At 35.5% G+C, this 23,452-nt stretch overlaps 1 protein-coding gene across 1 annotated transcript in view; it reads right to left on the reverse strand.

Annotated features, from left to right (window-relative positions):
* The window catches only part of DOCK2 (dedicator of cytokinesis 2), a 1,640,323-nt gene that overhangs the window by 876,821 nt on the left and 740,050 nt on the right, over nucleotides 1-23,452 (reverse strand).

The raw sequence follows: 23,452 nt of genomic DNA on the forward strand, positions 1-23,452 counted from the left end.
CAGAATAACAAAGTGTTGAGCTGCACCAGGGTACTTGTTAAAAACTTTTATTGTAGGTCACAAAATCTTCCTTCCAGAAGCATCATTTCACAACAATAAAGGACATTGTGGTGTGTATAGAAGTCACCCAAAGAGCTTATTGCTGACGCGTTTCAGCCTGTACCAGCCGTAATCGTAGCATAATGCTCATAATCCCAATTCACCTTTAAATCCCTTGTGCTAAATTGTGATTGGATAAAACAATTATCCTGGGCGGTTTCTAGGAACACACCTATTATATATATACACCAATGTAAAGTACTATTCATATATGTTTTATAAACAATGATAAGTAATATAATCATTATACATTTGCTTTTGCTCAGATGAACTTTTGGTTGGGACTAACTAATGACTTACAGCCTTAATGTTATGGTTCTAGCTATTTGCATTTATATTAGCATTTTGACACCATAAACTTTTTGTTTATTTTATTTTTATTTTCATTATCATAAGTTTTTCTAACTAGGCTTTCGAGTCCCTTTTTAAATTGTGGGAAATTGAGTCAATACAAACCGGAAAAAATCTGCTCTAATATGCAAAGACTCACAAATGCTTTCTTGCATAAATTATTTTGCCTATCCCTTTACTGGGAACTAATGTTGCCAGACAGTATCCAAACACAGATAAAGATAAATAAATGAATAAGTTTATGCACTTACTCTGAATATATGCTTGTGAATTTATTGCTCATAAATTCCAAATCTAGATTTTCACACTCAAATCCCAAATCTCAAATTTCAAATTTTAAATTCCAAATTTTGAATCTCAAACATTAAAATATAAATTTCAACCTTTTATCTCTGAATCTTTAATTTCAAGCCTTACTCAGGTGGTACTCTTGGATACACAGACCCAAGACCATTTATTCCCAGAAATTGATTATGTCAAATTCTGAATTCAAACCTGTGGGGATTCTAGTTCTGAGTCTGTGTATCCAAAAGGCTTCCCTTTTGGCTAGGAGTTTATCTCTGTCTCCACCCCTTGCCTTACAGGTTACTTGTTCGATAATTGTCCACCTCATTGTGTCTACATTCTTATTGTGTATCATTTTAAAATGCTGCACTAATGGTGTTGTTAATTTCCCTGCTTTTATATTTGTTACATGTTCACGTATTCTATCCCGTGTTTCTCTGGTTGTGAGTCCTGTATATTGGACTCCACACTTTGTACAGGTCAGCAAATAGATCACATAAGTGGCTCGACAATTCAGGCATGAATAATGCCTGAATTGTTCACCTGTTGCTGTACTTGAGAAACCTTCACCACACTGTAAGAACCCACATGCTATACACAATGTATAGCTACATTTAAAGACCCCTTTGAATCTTAACCATGATGATTGATCAGGTTTTGTGGTGTTTATTTGTGTGGGAGCTAGAATGTTGGCTAATGTTTTCCCTTTTTTGAATGCATACCTGCACCCCTTTGATATAATATCACTAAGATCATCATCAGCCGATAACATACGGAAATGCTTTCGTATGATGTTACAGATCTGATGATATTGGTTGCTATATCTAGTGATAAAGGAAACACCTTCAAAGTCATCCTTTTTCACAGGCTTCTCTGAGTTTAGAAATTGTAACCTGTTTGTTTTGGCTATCTCTAATCTAGAAATAGATACTTCCTTTCTTTTATACCCTCTTTGACATAAGCGGTCCTCTAGTTCTGAAGCCTGTATGTCAAATTCCTCTTGAGTTGTACAATTACGTTTTAAACGTATAAACTGCCCTTTTGTAACCGATCGAAAAACCCTTTTAGGGTGGTTGCTTCTTGCGTGGAGCAGTGTATTTCCTGAAATGGGTTTTCTAAACACCTTTGTGAACACTTTGTGCTCTTTGCTCATTAATGTTACATCCAGATAGTTAAGTTGTGCAACATTAAACTCATGTGTTAGTTTTATCCCCGCTGTGTTGTTATTGAGATGTCTTAGGAAGTCCTCGGCTTCTGTTTCACTTCCTTCCCAGATGATCAGAAGATCATCTATATATCTCCTGTAGTAATTGATCTTAGCTTTCCAGGGTCCACTATCTCCATAGATGTGGGACAGCTCCCACCAGCCCATAAACAGGTTGGCATAGGAGGGGGCAAATTTGGCCCCCATCGCTGTCCCACATCTCTGGAGGTAGTGGTCTCCCTCAAACATGAAAAAATTATGAGTTAACAAGAACTCTGTAACACTCAGGATGTAACTGCAAAATTGGGGACTATACTCAGTCATCCTTTTCAGGAAAAAAGATAATGCTTCTAGACCCTTGTCATGGGGTATAGATGAGTACAGGGAAGTTACATCTATGGACAGCCAACTGTAATGGCTTTGCCAAACAACAGATTCAAGTTCAATCAAAAGTTGCTTTGTATCCCTCAAGTAACTAGACAACTTAGAGACCATTGGCTGTAGGATGGAATCTAGCCATTGTGACATAGGCTCTAATATAGAGCCTATGCCACTAATAATGGGACGGCCTTTAACCTCTGTTAAGGACTTATGTACTTTGGGAAGGAAATTGAAAACAGGCTTTATCGGAGAATCTACTATCAAAAATTCACATGTTTTCTCATCTATAAAGCCTGCTTCCCTTCCATCATCAATTAAGTGCAATAATTCACGCTTGAATCTTGCAGTCGGATCGTGCGACAAAAGTGTATACTGGAGTGGGTCCGATAGTTGTCGTAGTGCTTCTTGAACAAAGAAACATTTATCCATGACAACCACGGACCCACCCTTGTCTGCTGATCTAATCACCAGATTATTATCTCTTTTGAGATCGTTCAGTGCTGATAGTTCATCTTTATCTAAATTTGGATGTTCATTTTGTTTGGCAACATAGGCTAAATTCGTTAAGTCCCTCTCCACTCTTTTCTGAAATTTTTCAAGAATATTTCCCCTTATATGTAAGGGATAAAATTTAGAGGCACTTGAAAACTGTGGGCCACTTGATACTTTATTTGTATCCGTATATAAACAATAAAAGTTTTTAACAAGTACCCTGGTGCAGCTCAACACTTTGTTATTCTGGAATTCACTGAAACGGAGCATGCACAGAGGTAGCTTGTAACCGTTACTAACAACTATCGATCTAGCCAGCGCCCATCAGACGGCTCTGACAGCTGATTGAACAGCTGAGAAGGAGGAAGCCGGTGACGTCAGACGCCGAGTTACCGCGAGTGGAGCGGGACCCAGGAGGAGAGCGGAATACTAGCCGGAGGCAGCAAGAAAGGGGCTCTGATTTGCATTTACCCACTGCCCCGGAGGAACAAGCCAGCTCTCTGAGGACGGGCCAGACTCTGCGAGCAGCGGAAAGAGGCAAGAACCCGGCAATAATCTGCAGCCAGGGGTGAGTCAGTTTACAGAGACATCTCGATCTTGGTGATTTACAAGTTTGGGATTACTTATCATAACAAGTAAATTGACTGTGCGGTTATATTAGGTGCTCACACATCTATTGACTTACGTATGGGATAATGACTATCCAAGATGTGGCTCTTCCACGCAAGAGTCACTAGAGAGGGAGGGATAAAATAAAGACAGCCAATTCCGCTGAAAAAAATCCACACCCAAAACAAAGTTTAAATCTTATAATGAAAAAAAAACTGAAATTATAAGCAGAAGAATCAAACTGAAACAGCTGCCTGAAGTACTTTTCTACCAAAAACTGCTTCAGAAGAAGAAAACACATCAAAATGGTAGAATTTAGTAAAAGTATGCAAAGAAGACCAAGTGGCTGCTTTGCAAATCTGATCAACCGAAGCTTCATTCCTAAACGCCCAGGAAGTAGAAACTGACCTAGTAGAATGAGCTATAATCCTTTGAGGCGTAGTTTTACCTGACTCGACATAAGCATGATGAATCAAAGATTTTAACCAAGATGCCAAAGAAATGGCAGAAGCCTTCTGACCTTTCCTAGGACCGGAAAAGATAACAAATAGACTAGAAGTCTTTCGGAAATCCTTAGTAGCTTCAACATAATATTTCAAAGCTCTAACTACATCCAAAGAATGCAACGACTTTTCCTTAGAATTCTTAGGATTAGGACACAATGAAGGAACCACAATTTCTCTACTAATGTTGTTAGAATTCACAACCTTAGGTAAAAATTTAAAAGAAGTTCGCAACACCGCCTTATCCTGATGAAAAATCAGAAAAGGAGACTCACAAGAAAGAGCAGATAATTCAGAAACTCTTCTAGCAGAAGATATGGCCAAAAGAAACAAAACTTTCCAAGAAAGTAATTTAATGTCCAGCGAATACATAGGTTCAAACGGAGGAGCTTGAAGAGCCCCCAGAACCAAATTCAAACTCCAAGGAGGAGAGATTGACTTAATGACAGGTTTTATACGAACCAGAGCTTGTACAAAACAATGAATATCAGGAAGACTAGCAATCTTTCTGTGAAAAAGAACAGAAAGAGCAGAGATTTGTCCTTTCAAGGAACTTGCAGACAAACCTTTATCCAAACCATCCTGAAGAAACTGTAAAATTCTAGGAATTCTAAAAGAATGCCAAGAAAAATGATGAGAAAAACACCAAGAAATGTAAATCTTCCAGACTTGATAATATATCTTCCTAGATACAGATTTACAAGCCTGTAACATAGTATTAATCACAGAGTCAGAGAAACCTCTATGACTGAGAATCAAGCGTTCAATCTCCATACCTTCAAATTTAAGGATTTGAGATCCTGATGGAAAAAAGGACCTTGCGATAGAAGGTCTGGTCTTAACGGAAGAGTCCACGGTTGGCAAGTGGCCATCCGGACAAGACCCGCATACCAAAACCTGTGAGGCCATGCTGGAGCCACCAGCAGAACAAACAAGCACTCCTTTAGAATCTTGGAAATCACTCTTGGAAGAAGAACTAGAGGCGGAAAGATATAGGCAGGATGATACTTCCAAGGAAGTAACAATGCATCCACTGCCTCCGCTTAAGGATCACTGGATCTGGACAGATACCTGGGAAGCTTCTTGTTTAGATGAGAAGCCATCAGATCTATTTCTGGAAGTCCCCATATTTGAACAATCTGAAGAAATACCTCTAGGTGAAGAGACCATTCGCCCGGATGTAACGTTTGGTGACTGAGATAATCCGCTTCCCAATTGTCTATACCTGGGATATGAACTGCAGAAATTAGACAGGAGCTGGATTCCGCCCATACCAGTATTCGAGATACTTCTTTCATAGCCAGAGGACTGTGAGTCCCTCCTTGATGATTGACATATGCCACGGTTGTGACATTGTCCGTCTGAAAACAAATGAACGACTCTCTCTTTAGAAGAGGCCATGACTGAAGAGCTCTGAAAATTGCACGGAGTTCCAAAATGTTGATTGGTAATCTCACCTCCTGAGATTCCCAAACCCCTTGTGCTGTCAGAGACCCCCAAACGGCTCCCCAACCTGTCAGACTTGCATCTGTTGAAATCACAGTCCAGGTCGGAAGAACAAAAGAAGCCCCCTGAACTAAACGATGGTGGTCTGTCCACCACGTCCGAGATTGTCGTACAATCGGTTTTAAAGATATTAATTGAGATATCTTTGTATAATCCCTGCACCACTGGTTCAGCATACAGAGCTGAAGAGGTCGCATTTGAAAATGAGCAAAGGGAATCGCGTCCGATGCAGCAGTCATAAGACCTAGAATTTCCATGCATAAAGCTACCGAAGGGAATGATTGAGACTGAAGGTTTCGACAAGCTGAAACCAATTTTAGACGTCTCTTGTCTGTCAGAGACAGAGTCATGGACACTGAATCTATCTGGAAACTTAAAAAGGTTACCCTTGTCTGAGGAATCAATTAACTTTTTGGTAAATTGATCCTCCAACCATGTTCTCAAAGAAACAATACAAGTCGATTCGTATGAGATTCTGCTAAATGTGAAGACTGAGCAAGTACCAAGATATCGTCCAAATAAGGAAATACCACAATACCCTGTTCTCTGATTACAGAGAGAAGGGCACCGAGAACCTTTGTAAAAATCCTCGGAGCTGTTGCTAGGCCAAAAGGCAGAGCCACAAACTGGTAATGCTTGTCTAGGAAAGAGAATCTCAGAAACTGATAGTGATCTGGATGAATCGGAATATGCAGATATGCATCCTGTAAATCTATTGTGGACATATAATGCCCTTGCTGAACAAAAGGCAGAATAGCCCTTATAGTTACCATCTTGAATGTTGGTATTATTACATAATGATTCAATATTTTTAAATCCAGAACTGGTCTGAAGGAATTCTCCTTCTTTGGTACAATGAAAAGATTTGAGTAAAACCCCAGCCCCTGTTCCAGAACTGGAACTGGCATAATTACCCCAGCCAACTCTAGATCTGAAACACATTTCAGAAATGCTTGAGCCTTCACTGGATTTACTGGGACACGGGAAAGAAAAAATCTTCTTGCAGGAGGCCTTATCTTGAAGCCTATTCTGTACCCTTGTGAAACAATGTTCTGAATCCAAAGATTGTGAATCGAATTGATCCAAATTTCTTTGAAAAATCGTAATTTGCCCCCTACCAGCTGAGCTGGAATGAGGGCCGCACCTTCATGTTGACTTAGGAGCTGGCTTTGGCTTTCTAAAAGGCTTGGATTTATTCCAGACTGGAGATGGTTTCCAAACTGATACTGCTCCTGTAGGGGAAGAATCAGGCTTTTGTTCCTTATTGTGATGAAAGGAACGAAAACGATTAGCAGACCTAAATTTACCTTTAGATTTTTTATCCTGTGGTAAAAAAGTTCCTTTCCCTCCAGTAACAGTTGAAATAATAGAATCCAACTGTGAACCAAATAATTTATTACCCTGGAAAGAAAGGGAAAGCAAAGTTGACTTAGAAGACATATCAGCATTCCAAGTTTTAAGCCATAAAGCTCTTCTAGCTAAAATAGCTAGAGACATATACCTGACATCAATCCTGATGATATCAAAGATGGCATCACAAATAAAATTATTATCATGTTGAAGAAGATTAACAATGCTATGAGAATTATGATCTGATACTTGTTGCGCTAAAGCTTCCAACCAAAAAGTTGAAGCTGCAGCAACATCCGCTAAAGATATAGCAGGTCTAAGAAGATTACCTGAACATAAGTAAGCTTTTCTTAGCAAGGATTCAATTTTCCTATCTAAAGGATCCTTAAAGGAAGTACTATCTGCCGTAGGAATAGTAGTACGTTTAGCAAGAGTAGAGATAGCCCCATCAACCTTAGGGATTTTGTCCCAAAACTCTAATCTGTCAGATGGCACAGAATATAATTGCTTAAAACGTTTAGAAGGAGTGAATGAATTACCCAAATTATTCCATTCCCTGGAAATTACTTCAGAAATAGCATCAGGGACAGGAAAAACTTCTGGAATAACTACAGGAGATTTAAAAACCTTATTTAAACGTTTAGATTTAGTATCAAGAGGACCAGATTCCTCTATCTCTAATGCAATTAAGACTTCTTTAAGTAAAGAATGAATAAATTCCATTTTGAATAAATATGAAGATTTATCAGCATCAACCTCTGAAACTGAATCCTCTGAACCAGAGGAAACATTATCAGAATCAGAATGATGATGTTCATTTAAAAATTCATCTGAAAAATGAGAAGTTTTAAAAGACCTTTTCCGTTTGCTAGAAGGAGGAATAACCGACATAGCCTTCTTAATGGATTTAGAAACAAAATCTCTTATGTTAACAGGAACACTCTGAGTATTAGATGTTGATGGAACAGCAACAGGTAATGTAACATTACTAAAGGAAATATTATCTGCATTAACAAGTTTGTCATGACATTCATTACAAACAACAGCTGGAGGAACAGATACCACAAGTTTACAGCAAATACACTTAACTTTGGTAGATCCAACATCAGGCAGCGATTTTCCAGAAGTATCTTCTGATTCAGGGTCAATCTGAGACATCTTGCAATATGTAATAGAAAAAACAACATATAAAGCAAAATTGATCAAATTCCTTAAATGACAGTTTCAGGAATGGGAAAAAATGCCAGTGAACAAGCTTCTAGCAACCAGAAGCAAATAAACAATGAGACTTAAATAATGTGGAGACAATAATGACGCCCATATTTTTTAGCGCCAAAAAAGACGCCCACATTATTTGGCGCCTAAATGCTTTTGGCGCTAAAAATAACGCCACATCCGGTAACGCCAACACTTTTGGCGCAAAAACGTCAAAAAATGACGCAACTTCCAGTGACAAGAACGACGCAGGAAATAACAAATATTTTTTTGCGCCAAAAAAGTCTGCGCCAAGAATGACGCAATAAAATGAAGCATTTTCAGCCCCCGCGAGCCTAACAGCGACACAGGGAAAAAAGTCAAATTTTAAGGTAAGAAAAAAATGATTATTCAAATGCATTATCCCAAATAATGAAACTGACTGTCTGAAATAAGGAATGTTGAACATCCTGAATCAAGGCAAATAAATGTTTAAACACAATTATTTAGAACTTTATATAAAAGTGCCCAACCATAGCTTAGAGTGTCACAAAAATAAGACTTACTTACCCCAGGACACTCATCTACATGTAGTAGAAAGCCAAACCAGTACTGAAACGAGAATCAGTAGAGGTAATGGTATATAAGAGTATATCGTCAATCTGAAAAGGGAGGTAAGAGATGAATCTCTACGACCGATAACAGAGAACCTATGAAATAGACCCCGTAGAAGGAGATCATTGAATTCAAATAGGCAATACTCTCTTCACATCCCTCTGATATTCACTGCACGCTGAGAGGAAAACCGGGCTCCAACCTGCTGCGGAGCGCATATCAACGTAGAATCTAGCACAAACTTACTTCACCACCTCCACAGGAGGCAAAGTTTGTAAAACTGATTTGTGGGTGTGGTGAGGGGTGTATTTATAGGCATTTTGAGGTTTGGGAAACTTTGCCCCTCCTGGTAGGAATGTATATCCCATACGTCACTAGCTCATGGACTCTTGCTAATTACATGAAAGAAATGCTTGTGGTATAGCAATACCTACACGCTTTGTAATATGCGTTACTGGCCATTACGCTGGAATTGCCACTTTTTTCAGCGTTAAAAGCCGTAACGCAAAACTTGTAATCTACCTGTTAGTTATTTTAAATAATGCCAATATTTTTGTTGGTACTAAAACAATATGTTGCTTCTATTTCATGTTCATCAATATAGCTATTAGATTGGACCTTGTCAGCTAAAGAATTATTGAAACTTAAGAAACAATCACCTAGATTACGAGTTTTGCGTTAGAGGCCTGCGGTGGTAACGAGCAGTTTTCTCTCACCACTCACTTACATGCAGCGCTGGTATTACGAGTTTTCAGAAACTCATCATTAAAAGACAAGAAGTGAACGTTGAGCAAAATTTTGCTCATTACCGCACTCCAATACCAGCGCTGTTTAAGTCAGCGGTGAGCTGGTGTAACGTGCTCGTGCACAATTTCCCCATAGGAATTAATGGGGAGAGCCAGCTGAAAAAAAGTCTAACACCTGCCAAAAAGCAGCATAAAACTCCTTAACGCAGAACCATTGATTCCTATGGGGAAATAAAATTTATGTCTACACCTAACACCCTAACATGAACCCCGAGTCTAAACACCCCTAATCTTACACTTATTATCCCCTAATCTGCTGCCCCCGACATCGTCAACACCTATATTATACTTATTAACCCCTAATCTGCCGCTCCGGACACCGCCGCCAACTACATTATATTTATTAACCCCTAATATGCCGCCCCCAACATCGCTGCCACCGACCTACACTTATTAACCCCTAATCTGCCGCCCCCAATGTCGCCGCCACTATATTAAAGTTATTAACCCCTAAACTTAAGTCTAACCCTAACACCCCATAACTTAAATATAATTACAATAAATCTAAATAAATATTACTATCATTAACTAAATTATTCCTATTTAAAACTAAATACTTACCTATAAAATAAACCCTAAGCTAGCTACAATATAACTAATAGTTACATTGTAGCTAGCTTAGGGTTTATTTTTATTTTACAGACAAGTTTGTATTTATTTTAACTAGGTAGAATAGTTACTAAATAGTTATTAACTATTTAATAACTACCTAGCTAAAATAAATACAAATTTACCTGTAAAATAAAACCTAACCTAAGTTACACTAACACCTAACACTACACTATAATTAAATAAATTAACTAAATTAAATACAATTACCTAAATTAAATTAAATTAGCTAAAGTACAAAAAAACAAACACTAAATTACTGAAAATAATAAACAAATTACAGAAATTTAAACTAATTACACCTAATCTAATAGCCCTATTAAAATAAAAAATCCCCCCCAAAGACACAACCAACCCCCCAAATAAAATACTATCTAAAAAAACCTAAGCTCCCCATTGCCCTGAAAAGGGCATTTGGATGGGCATTGCCCTTAAAAGGGCAGTTAGCTCTTTTGCCGCCCAAACCCTAATCTAAAAATAAAACCCACCCAATACACCCTTAAAAAAAACTAACACTAACCCCCTGAAGATCGACTTACCGGGAGACGTCTTCATCCAAGCCGGGCAAAGTGGTCCTCCAGACGGGCAGAAGTCTTCATCCAAGCCGGGCAGAAGTGGTCCTCTTAACTACTGACTTTTAAATGCGTTAGGACTCTTGACAGGGTAAGGTGTACCGCTCACTTTTTGGCCTCCCAGGACAGACTCATAAAACCGGCGAAATGGAAGTCCCATAGAAAAAAGACTTTACGAAGTTTATGCAAGTCGTTTTGCGGTAAGGCCAAAAAAGTGGGCTTAAAAAAGCAGCATTAGGACCTCTTAACACTGCTTTTTCAGCCTAACGCAAAACTCGTAATCTAGCCGAATATTTTTTTCACAAATATGTAATTGCTTTTAGTTTCAATATAAATTTAAACAGATTTAATCTTTATAATTCATGCAAAAATACATTCAGCATTCCCTTCACATATGTTACAGATTTTTGTTCCATTCTTTTAATGTCCCTTTATATTAAAAATTAAATTTAAAAATGCCATATTTTGGTTGAATGCTGTAGAAGATAAAACAATGTATTCGTTTGCAATCTGAGAATAAAAAATGTACTGTTATGCAACAATAAATTGAGAGAAAATAATATAAAATTGTGAATTTACATTACAAGTGCAAATAACTACATTATTTTTACTATATTAGATCTTCATAGCATACAATTTACATACCTTTTTGTTTAAGCTACACTATTATACATTATAAGCATGTATTTCCAATTAAAAACATCAGCTGTGAAGAAATGAAAAGTAAGCATTGTATTCAAAGGTAATATAATGTCAATGTATACAAGTATTTACTGAATATATGTAGTCTACAGTAAACTGAGTAGAAAAAAATGAAGAAAATGTGTAGGGAAATTAATGTGGTTTTAAATCCAACATGAAAAAAAAAGATGGGTTAAATTTAGCCTTCACACTTGTTAGTTGTGTAGCTGAGCTGCTAAAAGCCAATTTACTAAGACAGTACTGATTACTGATGTGCATCAAAAAAGTTTTAGGTTTGGCATATAAACAGGGCTACAAATTTCCACTAACACATAACAGCAATACTAAATTCATAATTTATGTAGAATTTTAGACAGACTAATCCCCTTTTCCCAGATATATTTTATATACATTTTCAATTAAATTAACTGTTTTTAAAATATATATTATATTGAGATTATTCTTCCATTAAAACCTTTATATATATATATATATATATATATATATATATATATATATATATATATATATATATATATATATATATAAAAAATATATATATATATATATATATATATATATATATATATATATATATATATATATATATATATATATAATATAAATATATATAGATATATGGAATTGTATGCAAGTATAAGTAATTATACACACTTTATTTGAAGTATATTACAAATGAATAATGTTAAATATGAGGAGGAGGTGGGTAGTTGATATGGTATGGGCGGCTAGTGGGTGTGGCGTGGGCAGGTGATGGGTGGGATCAGAAATGGTGAGTTACATTTTGGCCTGGCTAGTAGCTTACATGTCCAGCCCTGATATAATATATTGAATATATTGATTATATTATTTATTAATGACCATTTTTTATGTAAAAAAAAAACAAATAGAAAAAAAACTAATCAACAATATTAAAACAATATAAAAGGGAAGTTGTCTATTAAAAGACTTTAATCAGCTGATACCAATTTTCTGATGTGGGGCAATGAGGTATATTATATGAATTTTTGATCAATTATATTTAATTTAAATATGACTATTAGACATATACATTTAAATGGACATAAATTAATTAAGTCAATGTTGATTGTATCTCAAATGTTTAAAAAAATTTGACCTCCTTCAAAACAAAGTAAAGAAAAATACTAGAAATATAATTGATGTTTGTGATCTTATGTCTGATATATATTTTCTAATATATTAACATATTTATGTTGATTTCATAAATGTTCCATATTTACTAAACACAGTAGCGGATAACTTTAAGCCCTGGTAAGTGTAAGCTGTATTAAAAAAAAAAAAAAAAAAAAAAAATATATATATATATATATATATATATATATATATATATTTACATAGTTATAAATAGTGTAGTTTTTATTACATGTTTTTTCTATAGGAAGTAGAAAAGAAATAATCAAACATTTCTGAAAAAATATAGCAGTGTATAAATGTAGAAGCAGAAAACATACCATTTGTATAAATTACATTATAATAAGCTGTTTACTGCCTTGGTTGAAGGATATATTGTTCAACAGTGACATAGTTCACATATTGAACAACTAAAGATAAATTCCATAGAAAAAGAAACTTATATATTACATTGTCTGTCTCTTAAAGCAATACATCTAATTTAACCAATTTCTTAAAATATTACAATTTCAATCAGTTATAAAATATATCTATCTATTCTATTTCTATAGTTACGTTTTGTAAACACAATTAAAATGACGGTATAAAATGGAATTAATAATTATGGGCTGATCAATAGAAGAAAAGAACCTCATTTCTTGATTACTAATTAGCATAGTTATAGAAGCTTTAAAAAAACACAGAGATTTTCTTTTCAATACTATTAGTCTTCTACATCTGTATATTTAATTAGACAAAAAATGTTTCCATGATTCAGGAATATTTCATAACAATTAAAATGAATACATAGGAGACAAGTAATTTCCAAGGTTACATGTAATATTTTCACAAGACAACATTTATATATTTTGCTTACAATTACTAATATATGTACATAACCTCCAATGCAGTAATAACATTGCATTAAATAATAATAACGATAATAATAATAATAATGAGTACAATAAAATTAAATGCTATAACAATTATGTTAGACTTGTAATACAGTATTCATTATAATTTGTACAGCCCCTAAATCATCCACTCATTAGTTTACTGTCAAACATTTTTAATTATGCTAATCATAATATTTAAATATTCCAAAGAAAGATTTGATGTGTCTTTTGCACTTATATGGCCACACATAAAATACCTAATAAATTAAAATTAGAGGTCCATATGGTAGAAAGATGTACTGTTTAGGATCCTATTTACTGCTCTGAACTATCAATGAGTATACTTATGTCCAAGTTTTTATCTTGTGTTGGTATAACCACCTGCCATGTGTCAATTTTGTAACAAAATACATTCTCATAGTCTACAATTACCAGGCTATTTGACATGTATGCTATTTCTTTGTAAGAAACACATAAGGAATAAACAGTGTGAAATATTAATATGACTATAATAACTTACTAAAATGTCCACCAGCCTAGGTTAACTTTAAAGCAACAGAACTTGAAAGCAAAAAAATAAAAAATAAAGCCCCAGAGCCTGGAGCATGCTAAGACTGAGCGGTAGATTTACCAATGTGCGGGCGGACATGATCCACTTTAGCAATCATGTCCGCTGGACTTAATCTGAGAAAGTCAGAGTCCGGCTTCTTAATTTAAATGTAACTGATGTGTTGAGTACAATCTCTTGATTCAGATGTAACTGCGAATAATAAAGTTTGCATTCAGGGTGTAGTCATACACTATGTGTATATTTAGCTCTGCTTCTTAGCAAAGAGATCAAACTACAAAAGGATCAAATACATAAGGATATTTGAGTTATTTCAGAAAGGTGGTAGACCTGAACTGTGAATTAGTTTCACTACAGAAATTGAATAGTTAAAGGTGGTAGACCTGAACTGTGAATTAGTTTCACTACAGAAATTGAATAGTTAAAGGTTTGAGTTAATTTACATTCTTTTGTATTCTGGTTTTTAGTATTGCAATTAGATAACAATTAGATTGTTTGCATAGGTGAGCAATTAGGAGGGACCCCACCCTATCTTTCTGAGGGTATTTAAAGAGATCTGTTTAGCTCTGCTAAACATTTAGCTCTGCTTCTTAGCAAAGAGATCAAACTACAAAAGGATCAAATACATAAGGATATTTGAGTTATTTCAGAAAGGTATATAACATTTCTCTTTTAAATTGTTGTTACTTGAATAGTTTGTACTTTCAGATAATATATTTTGTATTTCTATTAACTTTATATTTTGTTTTTTTATAGGTGGTAGACCTGAACTGTGAATTAGTTTCACTACAGAAATTGAATAGTTAAAGGTTTGAGTTAATTTACATTCTTTTGTATTCTGGTTTTTAGTATTGCAATTAGATAACAATTAGATTGTTTGCATAGGTGAGCAATTAGGAGGGACCCCACCCTATCTTTCTGAGGGTATTTAAAGAGATCTGTTTAGCTCTGCTAAACATTTAGCTCTGCTTCTTAGCAAAGAGATCAAACTACAAAAGGATCAAATACATAAGGATATTTGAGTTATTTCAGGGGTTATTCAGGCTTATTCAGTAGTAAATAATACTTATATTTTTCTTATTGTTAAAGTGTTGCATAGTTTAAAATGTCTCAGATACAGTGCAATGGGTGTTTTGCACTTTTTAATCGTTCTACTTTTTGGAGATTTAGGGGCTGTCCTGTTTGTAAGCAGTTTTCCCTGTTAAGGGAGGAAATAGCTAAACTTCAAGCTAAGGTAAGTAACATACCTGTTACCTCTACAAAGCTGCCTCAGAAAGAAGCCCCTCTACCCCAGAGATCAGCAAGGAGAGGCAGATGGATCACTGTAGGCTCTGGAAGAATTAGAACAGTAGACCAGAAGCATTGCCCACAACCTCTGCCATTGCAAAACTCCTATGCTGCTCTTGCCGAATATACTTGTGATGAGGAGATTGCTGTTTCTGAGCCCTCTGAAGCTGTAACAGGTAATTTAAATCTATTGGCACCTGATTCTCCAGGTAACATAACACAGGAAAGAACTGCAGATGTGTTTTTGAGAAAAAGACTGTTAGTGGGTGACTCTATTTTGAGGAATGTGTATTTAGGTGAAAGTAAAGGAGAAACAAGGGAGGTTAGATGTCTTCCAGGAGCTACTGCTCACAGGGATAAGAATCGTATTTTGAGAATTGTTAAGGCAGCAGAAAAGGGAAGTGAGTTAGATGTGATTGTACATTTAGGAACAAATGATCTGGCTAGTAATCATGTTGCTGCTGTTCAGAAAGAGTTTTGTGACCTAGGTAATCATTTAGAGACTGTGGCATCAACTCTATCATTTTCTGCTATTTTACCTGTGTATGGCCAGGAAGCAGGAAAGATGGAGCGGATAACAACATTTAATTCTTGGTTAGATAAGTGGTGCAGGGAACGAGGATTTGGTTTTATTGGCCATTATAGCTCTGTTTGGAAAGATACTAGGTTATTTAGGAGAGATGGCTTGCATTTGGATGCTAAAGGAACAGAGTATCTGGGAGAGGGGTTTAAATACTTTATTAGAAATCATTTAAACTAATAAAGGGGGGTAGCATTAATATATCCACCTGCCCCCCACAGCATGCCAAAACTGTTAGTCCAAGTAACAATTCTAGAAATTCTAGTAGAAAAATTCTTTGTGCCATGAGCACAAATGCTCGCAGCTTAGGAAATAAATTACCTGAACTCATTTCAATAATGACTGGGGACAACTTGGATTTAGTAGCTATAACAGAAACATGGTACAATGATTTGCATGACTGGGACATAGTCATACCTGGATACAGGTTATTTAAAAAGAACAGAGTAGGAAAGAAAGGTGGAGGAGTTGCTTTGTATGTAAATGAAAATATAAAGGTTACTGAAATTGTAGGAACAAATGATGAGGTGGAAAGTATTTGGCTGACTTTGGAAATTGGAGATAAAAATGTTTTTAGAATAGGGGTTGTATATAGGCCTCCATTGCAGGATGAAAAACTGGACAATCTGTTATTAGATGAAATAACCAAAATGACCATGAAGGGTAAGGTTATAGTACTGGGGGACTTTAATTTGCCAGATATAGACTGGAAGATTCCTTCTGCTAGATCGGCTAGAAGCAGGTATATTCTTGAATCTCTGCTAGGGGAATCACTTGAACAATTAGTCAAGGAACCAACTCGTAAGGAAGCTATATTAGATCTAATACTTACAAACAGTGATACAGTTTCAGATGTGTCTGTAGGTGAGAACTTAGGATCCAGTGATCATCAATCTGTTTGGTTTAGTATTTATGTTCAGGAACTGTCCACCCAGACTAAAACAAAAGTTTTAGACTTTAGGACGGCAGATTTTTCATTAATGGGAGAATACCTAAAGAACTATTTAAAGGGGAAAACTCTTATTACAGGGGTTCAAGAACAGTGGGAATTTGTGAAAGGTGCCATTTTAGATGCAACCGCACACTGTATTAGACATGTCTGTAAAAGTAAAAGAAAGCGGAAACCAATTTGGTTTTCCAAAGAAGTAGCACATGCTGTAAAGACAAAAAAGATAGCTTATAAAAATTACAGACACACACAAGCAGATGATGATATGAAAATATGGAGACTCCAACAAAAAAAGACTAAGCAGTTAATTAGGAAGGTTAAAGCTCATGCAGAAGAGAAGATAGCACAGTCAGTAAAACATGGGGACAAAACATTCTTTAGATATATCAGTGAAAGAAGAAAAAATAAGGTAGGAATAGTAAAATTGAAATCAGTTGATGGTAGAATAATAGAAGGAGATAAGCAGATTGCAGACTGTCTCAATGATTACTTCTGTTCTGTTTTCACTAAAGATTGTGAAGATACAATGTCTACATTAAGGGATGCAACGCAAAATAGAAACAAGCTTAACAGTAATCTTTTTACAGAGGATGAGGTTTTGTTAGCATTATCAAAAATAAATGTTACAAAGGCGGTGGGTCCATATAATATTCATCCAAGGGTTTTAAAAGAACTTCGATCAGTGCTAACTGTCCCATTAACTGATCTGTTTAATCAGTCACTATTAACAGGAGCTGTCCCAGATGATTGGAGAATAGCAAATGTAATACCCCTTCATAAAAAGGGCAGTAGAGAAGAATCTGGCAACTACAGGCCAGTTAGTTTAACTTCAGTAGTAGGGAAATTAATGGAAAGCCTCTTAAAAGAAAGAATTATGACTTACATAAAGACAAACAATTTAGAGGACCAAAATCAGCATGGTTTTACTTCAGGGAGATCATGTCAGACTAATCTAATTGACTTCTTTGATTATGTAACAAAAGTATTAGACAAGGGAGGAGCAGTTGATGTAGCATATCTAGATTTCAGCAAAGCATTTGACACCGTCCCACACAATAAACTTATTCACAAACTATATCTCCTTGGTCTAGATTCAAAAATTGTGAACTGGGTGGAATGCTGGCTTAAGGACAGAAAACAAAGTGTCTTAGTAAATGGAGTTCATTCAGCAGAGGGGGCTGTTACTAGTGGTGTTCCTCAGGGGTCAGTTCTGGGGCCTGTTTTGTTTAACATATTTATCTGCGATATCAGCAAACGGCTACAGGGGAAAGTATGTCTCTTTGCAGATGATACAAAAATTTGCAACAGAGTGGATGTTCCAGGGGGGGTAGACAAAATGAGAAGTGATATACAACAATTGGAGGATTGGACAAATGACTGGGGTCTAAAGTTTAACACAGCAAAGTGTAAAATAATGCATTTAGGGAAGAAAAATCCAAATGTTAATTACAGACTCAATGACACTTTACTGGCTGTTACAGACGAGGAACAGGACTTGGGAATTATTATTTCAGATGATTTAAAACTTAGTAAACAATGTAGTAATGCAGCGAGTAAGGCTAGCAGAATGCTTGGATGTATTGGTAGAGGTATTTGCAGCAGAAATAGTAAGGTTCTTATGCCACTTTATAGATCATTAGTTAGGCCTCATCTTGAGTATTGTGTGCAGTTCTGGAGACCATATCTTCAGAAGGATATTAACAAACTTGAATCTGTGCAAAGGAGGGCTACCAAAATGGTACATGGTCTAAAAAATAAAACTTACCAGGATAGGCTCAATGACCTAAATATGTATAGCTTAGAGGAGAGAAGGGAAAGAGGTGATATGATAGCAACTTTCAAGTACATTAAAGGGTTTAGTAAAACTGAGGCTGTGGGTATTTTACATAAAATGGAAAATTCAAGAACAAGGGGTCATGAGCTCAAGCTAAAGGGTAGTAGATTCAGAAGTAATTTGAGGAAGCACTTCTTTACAGAAAGAGTGATTGATTTATGGAATAAACTTCCTCAAGAGGTAGTAGCAACAAACACTGTGGGGGACTTTAAAAATGCATGGGACAAGCATAGGGCTATCCTACGAACTAGATAAGTTTATACTGTTAGGTAAGGTCGGGCAGACTTGCTGGGCCTATGGCTCTTATCTGCCGTCAATATCTATGTTTCTATGTTTCTATGTTTCTATAATGTGCAGTATACTCACTCCGAAATAATCGGAATCCGACTCCACCTGTAGTGCTTCTGATGGCTGGTAAAAAAATCCAAAAGGCAGCAAGCAAATATTCGTTTAAAAAACAAACATTTATTAAAATGTCACTATGGACCAACATAAAAAGCTTTTATAAATGGCTCTACGCGTTTCAATTATATATTCGTCTATCTCAAGAGCAATAAAATTTGAAAGTGCAAGCACTTTCAAATTTTATTGCTCTTGAGAAAGACGAATATATTGTTGAAACGCGTAGAGCCATTTATGAGAGCTTTTATGTTGGTCCATAGTGACATTTTAATAAATGTTTGTTTTTAAACGAATATTTGCTTGCTGCCTTTTGGAATTTTTTACCAGCCATCAGAAGCACTAGAGGTGGAGCCGGATTCCGATTATTTCGGAGTGAGTATACTGCACATTATACACATAGTGTATGACTACACCCTGAATGCAAACTTTATTATTCGCAGTTACATCTGAATCAAGAGATTGTACTCAACACATCAGTTACATTTAAATTAAGAAGCCGGACGCTAAATTTCTCAGATTAAGTCCTTTATTCCCAGGCTTGAATCAAAGCTTCAGACAAGACCAGACCAGCGCCTCTATATCCCTTATCCTTTGATTAGCTTATCAACCTACTATCCTGGCCACCGACCTTACTAGGCCTGCCTGCCTACCTGCATATAACCAATGCTTATGCACAATTGTGCAATAAGTGGGAAGTAAGCTAGGTAAGTGATGCACTTATCCCACCTTAAATGTCAACCCTGACTGGCTCTGAGTCTTTGTCCATGATGAGGTTTTGCTGGTGGGAGCCTGTAACTTCCCCCACAAAGACAGATGACAGGAGTGGTCTGGGTCTAACAATGACTGACTCAGTCACTGAAGTGCTGCCCCTTGTCAAGTGCGGCCTGGGTCCATTGGACCCACTTGGTCCCATGGTTGAGCTGGCCCTGATCTGGGCACGTGGGTATGTAATTGCCAATACAATTTGGAAGGCTTTCTTGTGCAGGCTCACTTTCTATGCAGGGATAGGTACAGACAAAGGCTGAGGTGGACATTTTCCAAAGTACAGACCTTAGTGAAGGACACCAAGGTACATTTGAAATAAAAAAACATTATTTTATAGTGCTTGGTGTTATTATACTGATGCAGATACCACTGATTCTATAACCAGCCCTCCTCTGGCTAAACCCATGTGCCAGTGTCACTACTGTGCCATTATATAGTGCTGGGTGTTATTATACTGATGTAGATACCACTGATCCTATAACCAGCCCTCCTCTGGCTATACCCAAGTGCCAGTGTCACTACTGTGTCATTATATAGTCTGGGTGTTGTTATACTGATGCAGATACCACTGACCCTATAACCAGCCCTTGTCTGGCTATACGCATGTGCCAGTGTCACTACTGTGTCATTATATAGTCTGGGTGTTGTTATACTGATGCAGATACCACTGACCCTATAACCAGCCCTTGTCTGGCTATACGCATGTGCCAGTGTCACTACTGTGTCTTTGTATAGAGCTGGGTGTTATTATACAGATGCAGATACACATCCAGTATTTCCCTTAGGCTTTATTTATTCCATAACTTATCACCCAATATCGCTAGAAGTCTCTTGACAAGCCACTAACTTTATTCACACTACATATTTTTTTTTATTCCTATCATTTAATCAGAAAGAAAAGATATACTAAGGTTGTGGCGGACACTGGAAGGGCTAGTCATAGACACCAGTGTCTGTGTATGGACACCTTGCCTATCCCTGTTCCTGTGTGTCTATTATTATTGTTTTCTTAAGTCTCATTAATATTGCAACATTTCTCTCTCACTGGTCATCAATTGCAGAAACTTAGTTTAATTATTTAACTGCACCTCAAACAAATCCAACTCACACACCATTTAAATTTATACTTAATCTATGGAACTCTCTATCTGTCATTGCAATTTTCTCTCCATTCTTTATAGATCTTTTTTAAAAAAAATGTATATATTTAGTAAAGCTGACCATGTACCTCCAAAAAATTCTCAGCATTTGAACCCAGCATAATGACCCTTATGCTGGCTTTTTTAAAGTCTCTTCAACTAAGAAAACTCTAAATGGTAAGCTCATAGCAGCAAGGTCCACCTCTCCCAACATCAGGATGGATTATACCAAGTGTCAGTGACCACTGTTCATGTACTCAGCTCTACAGAACATGTTTGTGTTTTACAAATAAATGAAAATAATAAAAAGGAATACTACTACTACTACTACTACTACTACTACTAATAATAATTAATATACTCAGTACCAGACTTTAGAATGGATGTGAAGGTCATCTGGGACTGCTTGTCTTTGATAAAGATATAAGGCTCTCTAGTAAGGTTTCATATGGTTAACTAGCTAAGGAATATTTTTGCAGCACATGTGGCCTTCCACTCTCCCTTAATTAAAATCTTTTTGGGCCAGAAAGTATGCAGAGTGGTTTGATGCATTACTGTGTCACTGTTGGTGGTAATAGATGAAAAATGAATGTAAAGTCTAATCACCTTTTATCATGAAAGGTATTCAATACCTACAGGCCTATCTAATTCATACTAATAGACATGACATTCACTGATTGACTTGGAAATCCCCAGGATGCTCACTAATGGCAAAAATCTAAAAGACAATCTATTACACAGTATGTATTGCATAAAGCCAAACAAATAATACACATGCATTTAAAGTTATCAATATTAAAAAGCCTATGCTGTCTTTTTTCAACAAGATGGTTTTCTGGAAAAAGCTAATTTAGCATTTAAAGATTTTTTTTCTTCCATGTAGTGAAAACCTATATATAAAAAAAATATATGTAAAGAAGTTTATTTTTTACTGACCGAATACACCCTAATAAATGCTCTTTTAGAAAAATAATTTGTTAATTAAAATGAATAATAAACTTACTTGAAGTTGGTATCCTACTGATAGGAACTAGAAATGTTGAGTTAAAAGGATAGTACAGTCATATTTAAGCACTCGTGTCATTGGCTTATTCCATATAGTTCGACATACTGTAGAACACGTTGCACTGACTAAAAGGATCAGTGTAGCACCTCTGCTCAAATACATTTTAGAGGTAGGCCTAAATTAAAACGATTTTCTTTATTTTTTTCTGACTTTTAATGGTGTCTTAAGTATGCAGAATGTAGTAATCTCCCTTCGGTTCAAATTAGATGAGCTGATGTTGAAAGTGACATTATAATGTTAAATAGTTAAATTATTTTTATATTAACACTTGCATCTCTTGCGAATCATGTGTTTAACTCCTGCAAAGTATTTCAATACATAAATAAGGCCTTGCCTGGGAGCACTCTGTAACTGTTGGTTACCTAACACGAAGCAGCTACAACATTTATCACTAACTCTTAAAGGGATATACTAATGTCAAACAAAATATTTCTTTAAATTGATTTAGTACTGAAAATGTGGAGTTTTCCTATTTTAAATGTAATTAGAGTTCATATATAGGCGTATATCATAATCCTTTAGTAAAGCCTATCAAATGATTTATCTACAAAAATCACATATATTTTAATTGTGAATTTGTAGAAAAATCATTAAATACGTTTTTCTAAAACATGAATATTGTACACTATAATGAGATTTTTTTTTCTTTTTTTAGATTGACACATATTTCAGATTGGAAATAGAACTTTCGAAAAGCTAAGAGAAGTTCATGAGAGCACCCACAAAATTAATTTGAACTTTTTTAGAGAACTCTCTGTACCAATCAAGTAGTCACTAACAGAGTTCTGAGAATCTAGGGATATTCATTTAGTTGGAGTTTTAGCACCTCTCCACAGTTTTGTGTTGTAGCTGTCTAACAGTTTCTTCATATCATACGCTGAATTCTGCGTATTTGGATGGTTTTCAATTTTACAGTACAGTATAAAAAGTTAGCACCATGCAGAACATTGCAAAAGATAATATTTAACTTCCTGACCCTAACACAAAAAAAAAAAGTGCTGTGAATGAGATTACCTAAATAAGTGTAAAACAAGTACAGATTCACACCTGAAGATTACTGTATTGATTTAATACACAGGCTTTCTCACCAAAAGATCCTGAGCATCCTCATTTCAAATATTCTTTAATCCAGTTTCTTGTATCCATTTTTTTCTGCCATTCTGAATATAATTTATATATATATATATATATATATATATATATATATATATATATATATATATATATATATATATATATATATATAGTATATATATATATATATATATATATATATATATATATATATATATATATATATATATATATAAAATGATAATAATGGTTATGATGCTGATGAAAAAGTGCATTAAAGTATCGAAAGGAAGTGCTTGCATATACCAATGTCAAACTGACACATCATTAAATAATCAATATACGCTATTGTTTAAAATAAATCGCTCTTAAATTCTACTGTTAATGATTTTCAAATGGGCAGAAATAGTAATTTTCCACAGCGCATTTTAACTACTTTTTATGCCTTTTTAGTTTGCAAAGTCATCTGAGAAGTGTTGGAAA

The sequence above is a fragment of the Bombina bombina genome, chromosome 6, assembly GCF_027579735.1.
Source record: "Bombina bombina isolate aBomBom1 chromosome 6, aBomBom1.pri, whole genome shotgun sequence".
Taxonomy (NCBI): Eukaryota; Metazoa; Chordata; class Amphibia; order Anura; family Bombinatoridae; genus Bombina; species Bombina bombina.